At 38.1% G+C, this 16312-nt stretch overlaps 1 protein-coding gene across 2 annotated transcripts in view; it reads left to right on the top strand.

The window, feature by feature from the left end:
• The window catches only part of CCSER1 (coiled-coil serine rich protein 1), a gene marked incomplete at its 3' end in the record, with an annotated part of 642080 nt that overhangs the window by 33223 nt on the left and 592545 nt on the right, over positions 1–16312 (top strand). The gene's annotated exons all lie outside the window — the stretch shown is intronic.

Below are 16312 nucleotides of genomic sequence, written 5' to 3'. Positions count from 1 at the left end.
CTTCAAGAATGCATCTACAGCAGGTGGTTCTATGTATTGATAAATGGAAAATGGGCAAGGATTCTTTTCTGTTTCTTAATTGTGTTCAGCACACACAGTTTAGTTAAACTAAGGATCATTCTATTTGCCCATGGACCTAGATTTGTGATTTATTTTCCTTTAAATTAATGACTATCTCTCTGTGTATTGGAGCCTGTTGACTTCAAAAAGTATAACTGCATCTAAAAATGTTACGTGGTCCTTTCCACTTAGTTGTATTTGAGATTTTTGCTCTTTTTCAGAAAAACATCTCTGCAGCAAAAAGGATGTCAAGCCCACGTGGCAGAGATGTTGTTTTGCTTTTACTGTGTGCTTATTAACTATTGAAAACGGAATGTATTTTGATGAAAGTTGACAATGCTTACATACTAAATCACAAGCTTTATGTATTTTAAAGAATTAGCTAAGAGGATTGCTAGAATTGAAAAAATAAGTGGAATTGGTTTTGTTAATATTTGTTGCAGAAGCAATGTTGTTTATATTTCTTAATGTTTTTGTGCAACATATGTGTCTGTTCTAATTGCTTTTGGTTAATATAGAACATGCTTCTTCCAAGGAGCTGAACAAATAAACAAACAAAAAAGCTCCATGTGTTGTTAACACAGGTGAGGCTTTCAACAAATAATTGATCTTTGGCTTAATGTCTTAATCTTTGACAGCATTAAGTATTAAAGTACTTGTTGCAGGAAGCACGGCCGAAAGCATGGCAGACACCAGTAGAGTCAGATCATGCTCCATTTTATGGCCCGAATTGCCTAACTTTTATAGTGAACTTAACAGGGGCGGACAGTGTTTCACACAAGATTATTGGTCAAAATCACTCAGACAAACAACTACAAGAAAACAACCCCACCTGCAAGAAAACAACCCCCTTTGTGATTAGCAGTCACGTAGACCTTGTCCTTGAAGCCAGCTGCTGGTAACAATATTTTTCTGAATTCCTCAATTGGGTGATGTGGGAACACTGTCATGGGAACTTCTCATAGTTGCCCTGGTAGCTTGGTTTGCTCAGCTACAGCAAGCCATGGGATTTTTGCTGTTTCAAAAAATCCCTCAACAAGTACTAAAACAGAGTCTGAGGTCTGAAAATTAATTTTATTAAATTAAATTGACTTTAATTATTAACTGTTTTATTGAGACACTAAGGCTATTTGTTTTGTTCTGGTTTTTGGACCTGGTGTGTGGGGCACTGCCTTGGCTCAGATTCCCTCTGTGTGGTTCCTAGCAGAAAGAGGCAGCCCAGGTTTTCCCTGTCCTGAATCAGAGTCCCCTTCATCGAAGGTTATGGTAACCTAGCCAATGGCTTTCCCCTGACCTAAGACCTTTTCTGAACAGATGTCACCTTCTCTTACCAGCTTGGTTATTTATGGAGGGTAACTGCACTAATTAGCTAGGGAAAATGCTGCGTGAGAAGCAAGGGGGAAGAGGTAGGGAGTGCTGCACAGGGAACGAGTGAAATCTCACTGGCCTTCAGCAAGGGGGAACAGTGCTTCTTGTTTCCTCACTAAGCAGCTGACAACTCATAAAAAAGCATTTTACTTGATCCGCTTTTACTTTAAAGAGCTATACCCTTTACAGTGAAGTAATTGATTAAAAAGATGGTGAACAGAAGACCACTTAGAACATGGAATTTAAGGGCATAGGTATGACAAGCAGTTACTGTGCTGTGAGGATGCTGGAGGGAAGGAGAAAGCATGGGAGTACATGGCAGGTGAACAAATAGGCTGTGGATGGTATGGAGCTGAGAAGTACATCATGTTCTAATGCAGTCTTAATAATGACTTCTGTGCTCTAAAAATGGATCAAATTGATGTGGATTTCAGGAAGCGAGTTGGGGTATGTTTCTTTGGTCTAATCTGTACAGATGCGGTGCATTGTTCTGCTAAATTTGTTTGAGCTCCATTTAAGGGTTAGGATCTTTTCATGGGCAGCTGAAAGAAGCAGGATGGGAGATAACTGAACGTCCAAAAATCAAGTGAGGAAAAGCAAAATTCTGTTTCTGCATTTCTATTAGCAGTAAGATGTTTTTTCTCTCTCTCTCAAATGCCATGATGTTTGTCTCTTCTAATATTCCTGATTATCCTCTGTGCCTATTCACTTTAATCTTAGAAATTTATTTCCATTTATCATCATCTTTTTTTCCCCTCTGTCTTCCTCAAGCCTCTTTTTTTTCCCAAGGGTCCTTGTAGGATTTTTGGCTACAACCTTCCCTGCTACCTCTGCTATTTTTGCTCACTAACTTGTGATTGATGACTGTGCTTCTAAAGGTTACTCTTTAATTTCTACAGTCCTCCTGTCTGGCAGCACCCCAAAACATGTTTGGAATGGCTGGAGCTGAAAGGTGGAGGAATAGTTGTTAACATGTTTGCTTTAGAGTGGCCTTAAAGGGATAACAGTTAGCAGAACATCAACCTCTAAGACATATTATTTTTCATGTAAAGAAAAAAAAAATTAAGCATGTATACCAATTGGAGTGGACCAGAAGTTTAGCAGTGTAATTTTTGTAATACCCTTCTACTTTTTATTCTTTTTTTTTTTTTTTTTTTTGAGTAGTATTTAAAAGTTTGCTTCTATGATTTTTTTTTTTTCCCATTACATTTTGTTTCATATTCCAACTACTCATTTATTTCTTTATATACTGTCATGTTCTTCTAAATCCTGTAGTAACTCTTATGACAGACAGCTTGCTTAAGAGAAATATAGGTAAGGCCATGGAGTTTGAAAATTGTTTTATTTTTTTATTTTTACAAGATTTTTTGAGACGGATGAGTATTATATGACAGTATTTACAGTACAGCTTTGAAGTAGGTTCTTCTAGTTTGAAGTAGGGCAAGATTTTTCATTCTGCAAACAATTGGTTTATTTCCTTTCACATAAAAAAATATACTTTTTTTTTTTTTTTTTCCCTTGGTAAAATACACACTAAATTAGCTTTATTTTCCAGTATGTTTTTTCTTGATTAATATTGATTTGGGGGAGATAGAACTCTTGTGCTTTATTTGCTTACGGAAAAGAAGAGGCCAGGCAGTACATGCTGCCTTCATTCGAGCTACAGCTGTAATTTACTAGTGATGTTAGTAATGGACTAAATGAACTGTCTGAACTTTGCACTCCTCAAATAAGATTCAATGAGCTTTTGCTAAGTTTGGAGAAGGAAGAAAATACTGGAAAATTGAGAGTGTGCTTTGCTGAATGAGAAGTAAATTTAACTTAGCGTATCTACATGCAGCTACATACATGCAGTTGAAATTTGACTCCTGCTTTTGACAGAATGAATGCATTTGATTCTGAAAATTTCAGCACTTCCAGGTTTTCTAGTATGGTTGGGTGAAAGTGCTAAAGAGGCTTAAACAAGCTAATGGTCTGCCAGGTTGTGCAGTATAGTTCATGACTTGATTAGGGCAGGGTTTTTCATCATGTAGTGATTGAGTAGTATTGAGTGGTATATATTAACATCAAGAAGACCTGATTGAAGTATTTGTCATTTGAGTTGAAAGGGAACAGGGGAGAGACCTTCAGCTTTTTCAGTAGAGACAGATGTGATTGTATTAATTCTGCCCTGATAATTATACAATTCAACATTGTTTTTTTAAAAACAAAGTCTACCATGGATTTAGTTTCTGGCTGATCTCTACTGAATAAAATACGTATGAGAATGGTAGATTTTTGTTGCAAACGGTAGCTTACCTGAGATTTTTTTGTTTGTTTAATTTACTTGATTTTAGGTTTTTCTCATGAGAAAGGGATGAAAAGAAATACAGGGATGTTTTATGTATTAAAGTATCCAAAACTGTTTTAACAACTGATAGATCCTCTCTGCCTCCTGTGATTCCAGGCTTCTGAGAAGTACCAAGAATTTGGAGATTCAAATCCTTTCACATGGTAGAAAGGTATACTTGGATGTGGTTTTTAATCTTTACACCTATTGAGCAAAACAATCTTTTTATTTGAGTTTATTTGAAGGACTAATGTGATTCTAGTATAGACTCAAAGGTGTTTTTTTTTTTTTTTTTTTTTTTTTTTTTTTTTTTTATGATTCCTGAAGCTGTATATTGAGCCTAGATACTGTTCTCACTTCAGATAAAAAGAACAATGGGTACCTTGTTAAGTGGTACTGGCATGATGAAAAGCAAGTTGCAACTATTTACATATTCTGATCTCAACTGACATTTCACTTGTGCCTTAGGAACTTTACAGAGCTCCCTCTTTACAAAAACTTTGGAAGCCCATCACTCATTTATTTAATCAGAAATCTTTTATATGCATAATGATACTATTTTACTCTTAGAAAAGATGCACTGAAGCCCAAAGCTCACTTTCCCTATGTAGATAAAATGATTCTTTGTTCTGGTCTATATTGTGGCCTGGGCAGTTATACCACAGTCCTCACTGACTGTGAATTAAGTTAAGCAGAGAAAAGAGAATTTAACTGCAATGTTTCTGTTCACAGGCTGCCCTGAGATCTGTTAATAGCATAACTGTAGCTACAGGGCTCTTGGTGAGTCCTTCTATTTAAAAGCTCCTCAGGGAAGAAGTATACCTATAAATACTGCCTAGAAGAATTAATTTGTTCAGAGTTTCGAAAGTAGGTCAATTTTTCTAATTGTGCTTCTTCCAAGAACTGTTCTGTTGTTATTGTTTTCCTTTCCATGTTTCCTTTCATGTGTGTGAGATTCTGATTTCGAGAAGCAAAGTGTTCTCCAGGATTTAAAAAGAGCAATGTTCATACCACAGATTCCTGATCAGGTATGCATAGGGAAGTGGTAAAATGTAGTACCACAAGTAGTAACTTTGAAAATCTTGGGGAAAACAAAAGACTCATTCACTTGTTTGGTATTTGATTAAACAGCTTAGGTATGCTTCCTGGTAGAGCAATCTGTTGTAATATGAATGTGAAGCTCTCTAGACTCCTGAGGTTAAGCCTCCAACATTTGGGTGTAATCAGGATGTTCAAAGTATGCTGTTAGCCCTCTCACTGGCTGTGTGGAACAGGTGCATTTATTAAGCTGACATTCAATGCCCATAGGTGGCCTGATTTATTGTATGCACAGCATCCATGTGTATGTAGACTGTAGAGCTTGTAGTTGTGCAAGGGCCAATAGTCATATATTATGTTTAGAGAGGACTTGTCAGTTACCCAGCGTATTCCCAAGGTTTTAGAGAGTGCATTTCATGTGTAGATCGTTATGCCAATTATCTTCCTTCCAGAGACAGGGAAGGCAAAGCATGGGGACATTAAGTTACCTGCCTGAAGTCACAAGAGAGTCCACAGGCAGGAGCTGACTCCACATCTCATAAATCTCTTGTCTGTGTTACGCCCACTGAACCACAGTAAGACGTTCATGTTGACTGAGTTTAAGAACTTTGAAAGCGCTGCCTTGTTGTTATAGGCTCTGCCTTTCAGAGTGCTTTTAGACACCTTTTAAGCAATACAATAGATTATACTCTGAGAAAGGGGGAAGAACCCAGGTGCTTTTTCACTTGTACTAAAACACGTGTTCACACCCAGACGTAAAGTCCCATCCCAATGCAAATTTTACAGCTCAGGCTATTAAACCGTGAAAAAGAATTCATAATGGAAATGCTGACAGTCCCTTAATTACAGTGATTCTAGTAAAACCTGTAATAATAAGATAGCACCTAAGTTGGTTAAGCTGCTGTGTCAGCTGTCAGATCCAGACTCACAAAAATCCCTTTCTGAGTGGGGATTCGGTATAATGCCTTCCAAGGACATCCTGCATCTGCTGTTCCCAGTGAACGTCAGCTAATGCCTTTAACATCACTTTCCGATCATCTTGGCTGATGTCCTGCTGCTGGAAGTATGTCTTAACACAGCTGTAGTTGTCTCTGCTTCTTTGCAAGAAAAAAAAACATTTCCTCAGACTGGGTAAAAGCTAGTGCTGTTCTAGGCAACTGGGGAATAATAAGCCAGGTAAAAGTAAAAATGGTAGTTGTTCTTTTTTTCTTTGTTGTTAGAAAGCTCATAGCACTGTAGAAGGCTGATACACCAGTGACCCTAATTTTATAACGTGTTCATTTTTCATTCTGCTGTGTGATAAACCAATACTTTTTCTAACTTACTTCAGAGTTTAGAAAATAGTCAATGAAATTAGATTTGAAGAGAGAAAGAGCCTTTAACTGGCATCATGTGTCTGAAAAGCTCAGCTGGGGAACAAAATCCTTTCCCAGGTATGCTGCCATCCAGAAGTGGGCACTGGGTTGCGCTCATTACCATAGGTAGACCACAGTTATTTTTAGTCTCTAACAACCAAGTGATATTCGTCCTTTCTTTGCCAGATCATGAACACTTTGCCAGTAGAATACCCAATAATGCCAAACCAGTCAATTGAGATGAATATTTATTGGGTTTGGGTTTTCTAGCACATAAGAGCACACATGAATGTTTAGATGTGATTGGTACCTATTGTATTCCATTGTTACTAAAAATACTTCATTTTGGGTTAGTGATGAAACCTTTCTTGTCACTGTCTATCCAAGAATTTGTATAATTGCTCTTTAAATATCAGTGTCATCCGCAACAAGACTTTTGGAGCAGGAAGAATAAAAAAAGAAATCACTGAAACAAGCAAATATCTTCTGCATTTGTCTAGGATTTCTAAAACATATTTCAAATATGGGATGAAAAAGCAGATTTTTTAGAATCATTTTGTGTAGAGAAGAGACCATCTGAGGTAACAGTCAGAATAGTGTTTGTATGTGTCTTCCAGGAGCTAATCTTTTTATAATGGCTTTTCTGATGGCTGTTCAGCCGACTGTATTGATCAGTTCAGTGCTACTGAGACATACACTGTGCTTGGAGCATTGATTTGTGACATTATGAGACTTCTTTAGATAAATAGTCTTGTATAAAATAGATTTCGGTTTTATTTTTCAAGGGATGTATTTTTAAGTGGAGAAAAAAAGGCATCACAAATATTCCAAAAATCAGTTTCATTTGATATTTATTAGTTATAAGGATTTAGTTAGCATTACATCATTTGTGAAGAATACGCAAAAAAAATATATATATATATACTATATATTATATTACATACAATATATTACATATATAAATTATATACATATGTATTTATATATATATATATGTATTTATAATATATATATATCTCCTAATAACAAGAAGTCGAGAACTAAGTGAAACAGTTTCTTTGGCTATCTTAGATGTGGAGGGAGCAAGTCTTTTTTGTTGTTGTTGTTTTTTTTTTTTTTTTTTTTCTCCAGGTGGTTTCATAAATATGGCTGTAAGAATACAAACTCTTTTTTTTACTTTGTTATAAAAATAAATCTGTTTTTGATGACACTGGACATCATTTCGTGTTAATATTCATTTGGAGTGGGGAGCAATTAAAAAACGCTTAATAGAGATTTGAGGCTGGGAGCCTTAGGCTTGCATTCTCATAGACAGCTGGTCATACAGGTGAAGTCATTGAAACACTCTCTGAAGAATGACATCTGAGGCATCAGTAAGCTGCCTTTGACTTGCAAACGTTTCTATGCTGTTGTAAAAACCAGTAGGAAAGCCACGTTTACCTAGAGTGTCTAGCCTAGGCACACAGCATGCAGTTCATTGTTACTAACCTAAATAATGGTATTGATTTTTAGGTGCTAGGGAGTGTGTGCACCTGCACTGTTCGATTTGATAGCACTCAGTCATTTCTAGAGCTTTGATACTGATATCACCAAAATTACAGTTCAGATAGAGATATGCAGGTATCTCTACCATGCCATAAAACTGCATACTGTCAACTGCTGTACAGTTTTTGTACTCTTCCTATGTTTGTCAGGTATCAATGGCTGTTGGGTACTGTGTAAATCTTACTAATAACACCAGCATTAAACAAAGAACGTTAAAGAAACCTACTACTTTTGCCACTTAATGGTGGCAATGTGGCATCTCAAAATTCAGATCATAGCAAGAAAAATGCAAGGATAGGTCTTTCTCAATTTCTTTCAGCAATTTTAGCACTAGCTAACATATTTCAATTGTTTTAAAGTGCTCATCGTGAGATGTCAGTGGTGATCCATGAGTCTGGGAAGGCTCTTAACTTATGAAACCAGTTCGGCTGTCACATCTTCCTCTTTGAACTTAATCTGAAATCTGAATCCATTACTTTTTATTGCATTCTGTTCTGAGTTGCTTATTTTCTTTTGCTTATCTGTGATAGAGAACGCTGAAATAAAACTGAAAGAAAAATAGCAAAAATGATTAATCTTCAGGTGATAAGGATAATTATATGTTCCTTCTCTTATCTCATCTTTTCAATCCCCCCCTCTGAACTGCCTGAAATTAGGCTTTTCACCTTTTTGGCCTGCACTTTCTTCCCGTTGCTTACTGCAGTGCTCAGATCACTGATGTAAAGAGCAAATGAGTTTTATTTTCAGTGCTCAGGAATTGGCAGTGGGAATTTCTTTGGTGAGGCAAATAGTGCATGTAGAGTCACATCTCTGACTTAAGCACTCTTGAAAGTCTGTACCGTGCTAGCTACTAAATGTGATGCTAATCTCTGGTCTAAACAAAACCTTGGCAACTTTGATTCATTTACTGTCTGTTTTGCTTTTGACTCTTTACCTTCTCTGGGGGGATGCCAGCCTACCCCTTGCTATGGAACATATCCAATTGGTAACATGGGTCCAGGTTGTGCCTAGAATATTTGGTACAAGCAGGTTAGAAAGATTTTGGGCTGAGTGGCCTCTGAGTGAGGCAGATAATGGGGAATTACCTCTAGTGAGTGTATGTGGACAGTGGGTTCTTGGTTCCACTTATGGAAGAACTGCGTTTCTGCCTAGCCTTACCAGTGCAGATTTCAGCCAAAGGTTTTGCTCTAAAAATTCTTTAATTGTTCTCATTCTTGAGATCTCTGACTCAATCCCAAGTATGCTGGCAGTCATAGCCACTATTGCAATAACAAGTGCTGCTGCGGGGGATGTCAAAGGATGTTGGTGTATTATATTGTCTTTTATGTAATAAAACAAGCAAACAAACAACAACAACAAAAAACAACAACAACAAACTATTGGATAATTACCATCTGTGTTTCAGATAGAGTTCAGTGTGGTTGAACTTGTGAAGTGTGAACACGAACAAAGCTTCTTCTCATTTGGAAATGGAAGTGCTATAATGGCACACTTTGCCGTGTATGATTTGGGTAAATGGGCAAGCAAGGTGTAATTGGCATTAATTAATCTGTCTTTACATAAGGCGGTCTGAGTTGCACACTGCATTATTACATATCTTCTTGTGCCTCAGGTGGCTCTGGTTGTGAATTGTGGGCTATGTTCACGGCTGACATTTCATAGGACCATTGTGCTGAATCCTTCCGGGCCGATGCTGGCATTTCAGTTATGTCCATGTTACCTTCCTGTGGCACAGCTGTGGCCATCATTTCTTGGGGGTGTTGTAGCTATTTGTACCGTTGTGCCCTCACTGCATCTGGCCTGTTATACTTACATGTTTGTCAGCATACTGAATATTTCTTCCTTCCCCATAGTAAGAATGCCTCCATTCTTGGGAAGTAGAGGTCAGTTTGGCTTTTTACTGCCCAAAATAGTAAATTATAGCCAAATATGTTACACTTTCCAGTTGGCGTTACCCATGCATTTTAATCAGAATAATGAGAAGTCATCAGAAGAGGAGCTTGTTAGAGGGATTTTACTTCTCTGGAGTAATTCTCCTTCCCTCAAAGAAGGAGACTAATTAAATGTTTCCTGTTTGGTATTGTGTTCCTGTATAGCCCATTCCTAAATGTGTGAATGACTTAAGTAAGTATTCCTGGCTAACCCTACAAGTCTTCCTGTCTCCCATTCAGTGTCACCTTTTTTGGCTGAGAGGTTGAGAGGATATCCTTCTGCTTTATTCAGCCCTGGTGACTCCACATCTGGAGCACTGTGCCCATTTCTCGGCTTCCCAGTACAACAGGGACATGGAGTTCCTGGAGAGAGTCCAGCGGAGAGCTACAAAGATGATTGGGGGTCTGGAACATCTCTCTTAGTAGTAAGAGCTACTAACATTGAGTTATCTGTCACCTGGACATGTTTCTCACTGCATTGAAATTTCACTGCCTCCAGGTATTGCTTTTCAGTTTCTTACAGCACCTGTTGCTTTTACTGCCTTTCCAGACACTCGCTGTACTGCCCTATTTCAGTCTTCCCTTTCCTCTCCCTTCCCTGTCCCCAGTGAATCTCAACTTCAGAAGTTGCAGAGGGAAATTCAGGTTTGTGCTGTTCATTCAATTCATCTGTTGTTTCTGTCCCTCAGAGCTTGAGGACTACAGTAGTCACTTTGGCTATTCATTCAAGAAGCTTTGGTTCTTTTAGATGTTCATGGTCTGAAGCTGGGGAGATGTTTTGGAGCAGGTTCCCAGTCATGCTGCAACAGGTGGACAAGGGTCAGGGCCACACCAGGAGCAGCTGTGCGGGTATGTGCCTTCTACTGCTGTCCCCAGCTTGAAAACTTCTCATAGCATAGACTGGCCTGAGTTTAGGACGGTCAGAGCAGGAGTCTTGAGAGCAGAGAATAATAAAAGCACAGACTGATCTCTTCTTTCCAACAACGTTTTATCCTTCCACAGCAACTTAAGCAATTGCAGATGACATGAATTGCTGATCAGGGCTAGGTTTAGCACCTCCGGATTTGCTGTTGCCATATAACTTCGGTTTGTCTGGAATACAGCAACTGAGTTACATGTATAGCAACTACAGATAGGTAACAGCTTAAAATCAGCTGCAAAAAGGTTGGTTGATGTTGACATCACATCTGGATTTTTACTAGTATCTTTGGCATGGACATTCCCAGTAGTGTTGTATTTTCAAGGGCTGAAAGATTTTTTTTTTAATTTTTTTTTTTGGGGGGGGGGAGGGCCATAATATGCTATTTATAATGCTTTATTATATCAAATAACTTGTGGTTAAATTTTCAGTATAATCTCAATTGCCTGTTTAGCCATGACTTCTACAAAACTTTGGGAATACTTAAGTAGTTTGACTCCACCTCTGTTTTTAGTAACCTTCTTACTAAACCTCACTTTCCTTGGTACTTCCTATGCAGCTGAAATTCCTGTGCATTTTGTTCCTTGTTTTATAATAAGCCATCTTCCTGGGCAAAGTTTAAAGTCTGAGTAGTTGGCTGCCTTCTCCATTTTATGGGTGTGTCTGCTTATTTGCTTCCAGCTTTCTTCAGGTACTCAATATAAAAGGAGATTCTTAAAGTTGGAGTCATGGTGGATCAAGAAGAGACCATATCATGAATATAACCTATTGGCTTGAATATTGTAAATATTTTCTTGCATAGTTTCCTCAAATCCAACATAGGCAGGTATGTCAAAGTGCCATGTGCATGCCTATGAAGTATTTGTATAAGAATTAAACTAATTTCAAGCAGTCACTCCAGCATCTGAACTTTGATCTGCTAATGACTTCCTCATTGAAAAATTGTGGAGCATTGAACTACTGTGCTTGGCAAATTCAGGCTGCTCTTCTGTCAAAGCTGAATAAGAGGGAAATGTATATTTTGTAATCCATTTCAAAGAAAATGTAAAAAGCAGAAGCTGTTGTAAAAGGAGCAGTAAGATGCTGAATAGCCTTTTTGTATGTTAAAAGTAGGTGAAACACAGTAGGACTAATCCCTGGTATACGATAGGTGCACTTGCATTTGTGTTAAATTAGATGATTCATCTGCTCATATAAACATAGGAGTGTTTTACACGCTGAAGAATGGGTAGTGGTAGAGGACTGGAGATAGTGGGAGTAGTAAGAGGTTCACAGATATATGAAATCATTTACATGTACTCATACATCTCATATTACTTACTACACCAGCACATGCAGGTTTTTGATGGGCATATTTTGATTGCAGAGTTTAGTACAGACGTTCAGCACAGATTGTAAGTCTGATGCTGTAACCCAGAGTTTATTTTTTTATTTTTTTTTTATATCAAAACAAAAGTAATTCTGAACCTATTTATTTTCTCTGGAGGTTAGCCTGTTACTGCCACTTAACCCAGAGAGAGAAAGATTTTCGTATACTGTTTGGTCTGTTGAATGAGTTAGAGCCATAGCTACGCATTCAGAAGGGGAAAAAACACAAGGACAAAGTGAACGGTGCAAAACATGGCAGTGCAAGCATGTGCTCAAGCTATGATACTCAATGCTACAGCAACTTTTGTGTAGTTAGTGCAAGAAGATGAACAGTGCAAGTACATCTCATGTTATGCTTTAATATCTAAATAGTGCTATATTCCCTTAGTCAGCAATTCCTGTTAAAATTGTACCATATGTTCTCAGAAAACAGCAGATGTACAGTCTAACAATTAGCAACAGAACTTTCCCACTTGAGGATTTGGGATAATACCAAAATAATTCATAATTAACTTGTGCTCCATGCGTAAGGCAGATCTTCTGTTTGTTACTGTTTGTCCTCGCTATTTGCTGTGCATACATGATATTTCAAAAGGGTTTGCCACTTGACAATTTTAGAGCTCTTACATAGACACTGCATTAAATCTTTTCAATAACCCTGAAAGGATTAGCCACTTTAATGCGAGAATGACGAGGTGACTTTCCCAAGATTGCACAAAGCACCCTAGAGGTGTTGGGGGAAGACCACAGGTGTCCTGAAGGATAATGTTCCTGCCAAGACATCCACAGCTGCAGAGCTGATGGGGAGCTGCCCAGGGGCACAGCATCTGCTCTTTTGAGAAGGTACCGTCTTGAAGGTAGTGCTGAATGGCAGTGTCTCTTCAGCCGCTTCACACTTTTGAGTACTATATATTTCATTAATAAAAGGAATTCCAGGTATTGGATTTTAATTCCAGTTTTCTCTGCTGATGGGTGTTGCTTGCTTTGTAACACCACTGAATGCTAAGAAGGTTGAAGGCAGGTATAAATTATGTCAGAATAGAATGCAAAATAATGGAAGCAGGGGAAATGGCCTGATTTCCACTGCAAGTTTTGATGGATCTTCTCAGCCCTGAAGTAGTCTGAAGGATACAATCTAAATTAAATTCCGCTAGAATAAGCCTTGCTGTGGGAAGGAGTTGACCAGCTTAAGAAGATAGATTTTTTAAAAAAAAAAAAAGCTAAAATTGTTCCAGCCTAGTTTTCCTGTATTGTTTGTTGTGAATACTATGTTAGCCTTTATATCCTCCTGAGAAATGTATTAATTAACTTCCCTTTTCCCAGTTTAGCCTCACTTCTATGGAAATGTGTATGTTGTTTATGAACCTTCCTTCAGTGGAAAATTATCTTATGACTTTCTTATATAGCCCTTTGTTAGAGAGGTATGTAATTTTACGGGGCTTTGATTCTTGAGTTCTTGAAAACAATGCCAAATCTGTAAGAAAAGGCAAAGGTTACCTCTTTCTATTCAATACTTTTAACCATTGAACTTTTTGTAGTAGTTTTGTCAAATGTCAGACTTTGATATCTTCTGTACAATGTGTTATGGTCTCTTTCTACAGTTTTTATTTACAGTGGATTAGATGTCCACTTGTTTCTTTTTCTCCATTCTTCTTCAGTCAAGCAATAATTGTCAAGTATTTCCTTAGAAATTCTGCAGTCTGTAGATGTTTGATCTGAGAACCAGTCAATGCCGAATACTTACTTTTTGATGTTCATAAAGTTATCAGAAGCACCATAAAGGGGAACAAATGGCATGTTGTTTTTTTTTTTTTTTTTTGGATGTGGACAAATTTCTAATAATTTGTTTCATACATCATACTTGTAGATAATTTTAGCTTATCCAGCCGCTGTAGTATTCAAAGTGTCCTGTGAGAATAAAACACAAGCAAAAAATCCTACCACTGTTCATTTGTATTTCTTGGTCATATCTGGATGAGTGATCAAACTGTGTAAGACTGAATTAGTTGTATCAGTATTCTGTACTTTCCCAGAGTATGCATTGTGGTTCTGGTGGTGAGGCATGGATATTTTTTTTTCACTAGGAAGACAGTCATTAATTTTGGCATTCAGCATATCTGTCTTTAACTTTTCTGTCTGCTAAAGACATTTGTTAATTTGACCTTCACTGTACTACTTGTTTTTCCAGGACAGTCAGGTAGCTATGGCTTTGAAAAACATCTGTTTTTCTTTTATGCTTTTTCTTCTAAGATTAAATCACCTTATTTGTATAAAAGATGAAGTTCATAGGGTTCAGATTTGAAGACAACTAGCTACCCTAGAAGTATAAAACTACTACTCTTAAAACCTTTTTTACTAGTTTGAAACACCTTCCTAAGCTCAAAATACCTTTACTTCCAGAATCCTTTGGTTGGCCTTAAAGTCCCATACCTGCATCTGTTACAGGTGTATCAATTTTATTTGAATAAAAATGTCACTCTTTTGGCCATTGGGTATGGAATTATATTGGATTACTTTCCGGTCATGGCCTGAAGAGAAGAGGAGGTAACCACTTCACTGTTGGTAACAACTGTCTTTAGTAATGGTGTTTTCTCTCAAACCAACTGTAACAGGTATATCTCAAAATAGTCATCTTGGAAACAGAATTATGATAAGAAAATAAGTGCAAAAAATAATAATAAAAAAAATGTTATAGGTTTCATACTGACCTGATGGGTCATACCCATATGGGATTCTGCCCAGTTTATTCTTGGTCAGAGAGCAGGGAGTCTCAAACCCCAACCCTACTTTGGTCTTAGCATCTACCTCCCAGTCTCTCCTCTTGTTAAATGGGTTTCTGCACCCCTTTCTTTGAGTGAGGAAATCCTTCCTAACTTGAAAGTTAGTTTTTAAAAGGTTGTTTTCCTAAATCCCTGCTTTGGTTTGTAGTAATACTTAGAATGGCAAAGACAGATAGTTAATTACAACACCCGAGACCTTGGCTGAGGACAAAGGTGCATTTTATGTGAATGAAGAGGCATGTGTAGCAGGGTGAGCGGAACAAAGGAGGTGTTTGGGCAGTGGAACTAGTAAGAATTGGCAAAATTTTATGTTGGTCTGTGCAAGCATTTGGATTGGAATTTTTACATGGGAAAGCAGCCTTGCTTAACCCAGTGGGACTAATTATAGGAATAATGTTATTCACATGCAGTAGAGGTCTCATTTTTTTGACAGTGCTTTAACTGCTGCTGATATAGTACTCCTTGTTTCGTGCTTTTACTTTGGAGAACCCTGAATCAGAAACCTAGATGGAAGTTAAAGGTGCCATGTTAGTTCAATATACTTGCTTTTGTTTATTTTCTTACTGTAATAATGAAATAATTTAAAATCTTATGGTTGGAACTTTTCTGCAGTAAATAACACTTTATATATATTTCTTAACATTTTTAATATATTCAATCATTCTCATACTTGTCAATATTGCATAGAGATGACACAAATATCATTCTTTATTAAATGGAAGAAGTTTTCATTCCCTATCCTTGTCCATTTATTGGCATAAACTCAAAATATGTAACTTGCTGGGGCACATTGCTTCCTGATATAAGTCTTGTGACTTTAATGTTTTGCACAGTGGTTAAATTTGATGGTAGACTGATGATTGCTTTCTTCTTCACACCTTTCTTCACTGTTCAATATGTAGCTTTTGTTGTGGTGTTGTCAGATAAGGTCATACCATTCTAAAGCACCGGTGAATCTTTCCCTTGGGAAGCTATACATGCTCGATGAGAGGACTTTTATTTTGTGGGAGTGTCGATCTGCCTGAGGCTATGTAGGAAGGCTCTGCAGAGGGATCTGAATAGGCTGGATGGATGGGCCGAGGCCAAGTGCATGAGGTTCAACGAGGACAAGTGCAGGGTCCTGCAGTGGGAGCACAGCACCCCCAGGTAACGCTGTGGGAAGAGTGCTGGAAAGCTGCCTGTCGGAAAAGGACCTGGGGATGTTGGTCAGCAGCCAGCTGAATATCAGACAGCAGTGTGCTGGCTACTAGGGGCGGGTGGCCAAGAAGACCAACAGCTTGTTGGCTTGTATCAGAAGCAGTGTGGCCAGCAGGCCCAGGGAAGTGATTTTCCCCTTGTACTTGTCTCTGGCTCTTGGTTGCACCTCAATCTGTGTTCAGCTTTGGGCCCCTCACTGCAAGAAAGACACTGAGGTGCCGGAGCATGTCTGAAGAAGGACCATGAAGCTGGTGTAGGGTCTAGAGAGCAAGTCCCATGAGGGAAGTTGTTGCGACGCCATCCCTGAGATATTTAAAAGATGTGTAGATGTGGTACTTAGGGACATGGTTTAGTGGTAAAGATCCAGGCAAATGCAGCTGGCAAACCCAACCTGAGCTGTTTTTGGCACCCAATGACCCAAG

Source organism: Aythya marila (genome assembly GCF_965140915.1).
Source record: "Aythya marila genome assembly, chromosome: 4".
Lineage (NCBI taxonomy): Eukaryota > Metazoa > Chordata > Aves > Anseriformes > Anatidae > Aythya > Aythya marila.
Note: the sequence above shows the minus strand (reverse complement) of the source record. Positions and strands in the feature narration are given on the sequence as shown.